The sequence below is a fragment of the Bos indicus x Bos taurus genome, chromosome 25 (genome assembly GCF_003369695.1).
Source record: "Bos indicus x Bos taurus breed Angus x Brahman F1 hybrid chromosome 25, Bos_hybrid_MaternalHap_v2.0, whole genome shotgun sequence".
In the NCBI taxonomy this organism is placed as follows: Eukaryota; Metazoa; Chordata; class Mammalia; order Artiodactyla; family Bovidae; genus Bos; species Bos indicus x Bos taurus.
The window spans coordinates 31,127,054-31,133,053 of NC_040100.1; positions in this window are offsets into that span (position 1 = coordinate 31,127,054).

The window sequence follows — 6,000 nt, forward strand, 5'->3', positions numbered from 1 at the left end:
CATTACTTTGCCAACAAAGGTCCGTCTAGTCAAGGCTATGGTTTTCCCAGTAGTCATGTATGGATGTGAGAGTGGACTGTGAAGAAAAACTGAGTGCCAAAGAATTGATGCTTTTAAACTGTGGTGTTGTAGAAGACTCTTGGGAGTCCCTTGGACTGCAAGAAGATCCAACCAGTCCATCCTAAAGGAGATCAGTCCTGGGTGTTCATTGGAAGGACTGATGCTGAAGCTGAAACTCCAATACTTTGGCCACCTCATGCGAAGAGTTGACTCGTTGGAAAAGACCCTGATGCTGGGAGGGATTGGAGGCAGGAGGAGAAGGGGACGACAGAGGATGAGATGGCTGGATGGCATCACTGACTCGATGGACATGAGTCTGAGTGAACTCCAGGAGTTGGTGATGGACAGGGAGGCCCAGCGTGCTGCAATTCATGGGGTTGCAAAGAGTCGGACACAACTGAGCAACTGAAGTGAACTGAACCTGCAAAAGATACTGAGTTATAAATCTATATATACATAATACAATTTAATATTACAGTCTGTTCTCTAATGTGAAATCTTTTGAGAAAAGGTAGCAAAAACATCACTTGCATTTACTTGAACCCTTAGTACTTATTCCCCAAGTAGTGTCTAAAACAGCCTTTTGCAGTTGTGAAATTAAGTGGCAATACTGTATTGAGCTAAGTGAAAAAAAGAAGATTTAGGAATAAATTGTCAAGGCAAGTTCTATTAAAAGCTCTCTGTAATAGATGCCACGGATTTCTTGTTCAGATAACCTTAGCGGTTTTGGTTGCACATGCAAGAGATAGTACTTGACAGGTAATATTGATTTTTTTTTTTATAACTTCAGAAAATACTGTCTTAATGCCATTGGAGAGCTCTTTAGGTATATTTATATACACACAAAATGAAGGAATTTTTTCTTGGATTAATAAATGACCTCTAGCATCTTTCTAGAAAACATTTTAGTGACTAAATTCTCTTTTTCCGTCAATGGATTTTCATTAGTGACTACACACACACAGAAAAATATATATGTTCAGATTGGTTTTTTTCTTTAGATAAAACCCAAAGGAACTATAGAAGTTAAATAAAAAACTCTGTAAATAAGTTTCATTAAATGTGAATATTCAGAAATTACCTTTTATTTTTCTGTTCTGATATTTGTCTTCAAAAATAATTTTCTTCCTTAAAGGGGCTTTGCATCTCATTTAGAACGAAGTTCGGACTCCTTCCTGTGACTTCCCAGGCCCCGCCCCCTTTGCCCCGCCCCACCTCTCGGCTCCGCCCCCTTGCTCTTGCTGACAGCCCCACTGCCCTGTGCTCTTGTTGTCTCCTCTGATGGGAACTGGCTTCCTGTCCTTTGGGGCTTCAGCTCAGAAGTCCTCAGAATGTCCTTCTTTCCTCACCTGTCTGTCTTTGTGCTCCTTATCCGCCACAGGCATCGCCTCCCCCGCTCATTTATTTTCTTCATAGCATATCACTAAGAACTGTGCTTGTTTTTCCATGATCTTTATGTGTACCACCCACCCCCACCCAGAATGCAAGGAAGGACCTTGTCCATCTCATTGGCCATTCTTCCCAATGCTTAGAACCCTGCCTGGGACAGAGCAGCTGCTCAATAAGGACTTAGCAATGAATGTGGAATAAGATGTATAGCAATACTGATAGTGACATCAATATTGTATGTATTCATGTAGTACATCAACACTCAATACAGGGAAGGAAGGAAGGAGAAGAGGCCATATTCCCAAGTCTTGTGGTAGTTCTTTTGGGATTGTCCTTAAAGTTAGGTATTATCAACAACAGGTCAGTGAATAACAATATCAGTGTTATCTTTGGTTCTCCACTCAAAGTGAAGAAATTGGGAGTAAAAAGAGAAGTGTCCCTGACTTAGTAATTCTAAGTCCTGTTTACTGAACAAATACTGTACCGTTTAAAAAAGCAGGTGAGCCCAGAGAAGGGACTGATTCCAGACCAAAGGTTATATGGGAAAAGAGAGGGCTGGAAATCCAAGTGAGGGCCTCAAAAGAAGTGAAAAATGCATTGTGGAAGTGCTTCCCAGAAAGGTTATGTGAATGAATGAGATTCCTGAGAAAATTTAGCAGTCCTGGAAGAGCCTTAAGGTCACAACCTTAAAATAGACCTTTAGGGAACATCTTTGTTTCAGCACAGGAAAAGACAGATGGAAGTCACAGAAGGGGTGAAGAGGAATTCTTTTTTTTTTTTTTTAAGTTCAGACTGGTCCACACTGAAGAAATAGAAAAAGGAATGAGCTTTACTCAGAGCTGAGTGGTTTAGTTCCCACAGACCAGTCCTTCTGCAGATAACTATGAACTTAAAGATCCTTCTTGGTCATTTGGAGCATGAACAGAAGCAGGGAGCTCAGAATTTTCCCTCTCCCCCCTTCACTTTGCCCTGAGGGTTAACCACAGTTGTAGAGCAGTCAGCTGAGATGGATAAAGGTTTCTCCCAAACCTACCATCTATTTGACCAGAGACGCCAGGGAGGAAGCCCAGGTCACTGGAGAGTGAAGAATCCCAGACAGCTGGGGATGGTAATCTTAATCTCCTGATTTTCTACGTGAACTTCATGCAAATCTCTGGCTTAACTCTAAGAATACATGAACTGTACAGATTGAGCAGCAGAAGCTTAAAGAATTGAACTGCTATTTGAACTGCTGCTATGGGCAATCAAAAAAGAACTTACCATTTGAGTCTAATCAAGTTAACAGCCAGCTAAAGCAAAAGCCTCAACATTCTTTAGAGGAATATAACAGAATCCCAAGTCTCCACAGTTTAACATGCACAATTCCCAGGATGCAATCCAAATCACATGATGTTCAAAAAGCAAACAAAAACAAGAAAATGTGAGCCACTCTCAAAAGAAAAAGCAGTCAATCCCAAGATATCCCAAATGTTGGAATTATCACACTGGGGCAACAAAGCAGCTATGAAAACAATGCTAAAAAGTAAAAAATATGCTTATAATGAATTGACATAAAGGATATCTCATCTAAGAAATAAAATGTATAAAAATAATCAAATGGAAATTTCTGAATCAAAAAACAATATCTGAAATTTTAAAATTTCCTGAATGGGCTTAATATCAGAATGGAATGGATGAACATGAAGATAGGTGAATAGAAATCACCCAGCTTAAAGAAGGAACTTGCCTGGTGGTCCAGTCAATAAGATGCCATGCTTCCAATGCAGGGGGACCAGGTTCTATACCTGTGCAGGAAACCAGCTCCTTCATACCACAACTGAGACCCAGCACAGCTAAATAAATAAATATTGAATAAAATAAATAAAAGAAAAAAAAGTTTGGAAAAAAGCCTCAGGGCCTGTGGGACAATGTCAAAAGGTCTAATATACGGGTAAAGTGTGTGTGTGCTCAGTTGTATCCAACTCTCTGTGACCCCATGAACTTGTAGCCTGCCAGGCTCTTGTGTCCATGAAATCTTCCAGACAAGAATACTGGAGTGGGTTGCCATTTCCTTCTCCAGGGGATCTTCCCAGCCCAAGAATTGAACCTGTGTCTCCTACATTGGCAGGCAGATTCTTTACCTCTATGCCACCAGGGAAGCAAATATAGCAGATTCTTTATCATCTGCTGCTGCTGCTGCTGCTAAGTCGCTTCAGTCGTGTCCGACTCTGTGTGACCCCATAGACGGCAGCCCACCAGGCTCCCCCGTCCCTGGGATTCTCCAGGCAAGAACTATGGAGAAGGTTGCCATTTCCTCCTCCAGTGCATGAAAGTGAAAAGTGAAAGTGAAAGTGAAGTCGTGTCCGACTTGTATCGACCCCATGTACTGCAGCCCACCAGGCTCCTCCATCCATGGGATTTTCCAGGCAAGAGTACTGGAGTGGGTTGCCATTGCCTTCTCCGCTTTATCGTCTGAGCCACCAAGAAAGCCCCCATACAGGTAATGCTATTCACCCAGTTGTGTCCAGCTCGTTGCAACCCCTTGTCCTGCAGCATGCCAGGCCTTTCTGTCCCTCACCATCTCCCGAAGTGCGCCCAAGTTCATGTCCATTGCATTGGTGATGCATCCAGCCATTTCATCCTCTGATGCCCTCTTATCCTTCTGCCCTCAGTCTTTCCCAGTATCAGGGGCTTGTAAGTAATATGAGTCCCCAAAAGGGGACTCATGGAACAAAAAAATATTTGAAGACTCTAAAGCCAGCAACTTGCCATATTTGGTAAAAGATAGAAGTTTACAAATTCCAAACTCTCAGCAAATACAAAATATCACCAAACTGAACTTTTAAAAGATTCTGCTGTTCAAAAGACATTACTAAGAAATCAGAAGGCAAGCTATATACTGGAATGATACATTTGCAGCATAGTTGTATCCAGAATATGTAAGGAACTGTTACAACTCAATTTTAAAAAGGTTACTAAAAAAGATGGATGAAATATTTGAACAGACACTTAAAATATATGAAAGGCTAATAAACACATGAAAAATGCTCACCATCACAGCCCACATGGAAGTATAACTTAAAACTAGAGTGCAGTGCTATCTGTCACTAAGTAAAATTGCTGAAAGGGTAAAAGGTTGACAACACCAAATGTTAGTGAGACTTCGGTACAACTCTTGTGATACTGTGATTCATAATAAGAAATATACTTTTGGTCTTCATCCCTGTCCCAAGCAAAGTTCCTAAAACCCTTGGAATTTCTTAAATGCAGAGAGAGAAGGATTCCTTGATGAAAGTGAAAGAGGAGAGTGAAAAAGTTGGCTTAAAGCTCAACATTCAGAAAACTAAGATCATGGCATCCAGTCCCATCGCTTCATGGCAAATAGGTGGGGAAACAATGGAAACAGGGAGACTTTATTTTCTTGAGCTCCAAAATCACTGCTCATGGTGACTGCAGCCATGAAATTAAAAGACACTTGCTCCTTGGAAGAAAACCTATGACCAACCTAGACAGCATATTAAAAAGCAGAGATATTACTTTGCCAACAAAGGTCCATCTAGTCAAAGCTATGGTTTTTCCAGTAGTCAGGTATGGATGTGAGAGTTGGACAATAAAGAAAGCTGAGTGCTGAAAAATTGATGCTTTAGAACTGTGGTATTGGAGAAGATTCTTGAGTTCCTTTGACTGCAAGGAGATCAAACGAGTCAATCCTAAAGGAAATCAGTCCTAAATATTCATTGGAAGGACTGATGCTGAAGCTCCAATACTTTGGCCACCTTATGTGAAGAACTGATTCATTTGAAAAGACCCTGATGCTGGAAAAGATTGAAGGCAGGAAAAGAAGGGGACAACAGAGAATGAGATGGTTGGATGGCATCACCAACTCAATGGACATGAGTTTGAACAAGCTCTGGGAGTTGGTGATGGACAGGGAAGCCTGGCATGCTGCAGTCCATGGGGTCTCAAAGAGTTGGACACGACTGAGTGACTGGACTGAACTGTCTAATGAGGCAACTTTTAGAAATCGATAGATTGGAACTGGTTGCCCAGGGAACCAGATTAGAAGGTGGGAACTTTCAGGCCCATGCCCCATCCTCAGGGGAGGGCCAGGAGGCTGCAGACTGAATTAATCACCAGCAAATGATGTTTTGGGGCTTCCTGAGGCTCAGACAGCGAAGAATCTATCTGCAATGCTAGAGACCTGGATTTAATCCCTGGGTCAGGAAGGGCCCCTGGAGGAGGAAATGGCAACCCACTCTAGTATTCTTGCCTGGGAAATCCTACTGACAGAGGAGGCCGGTGGGCTACAGTCCATGGGGTCGCAAAGAGTGGAACATGACTTAGCGACTAAACCACCATCAACCACCACAAGCGATCCAGTACTCTTGCCTGGAAAATCCCATGGACGGAGGGGCCTGGTAGGCTGCAGTCCATGAGGTCGCTAGGAGTCGGACACAACTGAGCGACTTCACTTTCACTTTACACTTTCATGCATTGGAGAAGGAAATGGCAACCCACTCCAGTGTTCTTGCCTGGAGGATCCCAGGGACGGGGGAGCCTGGTGGGCTGCCG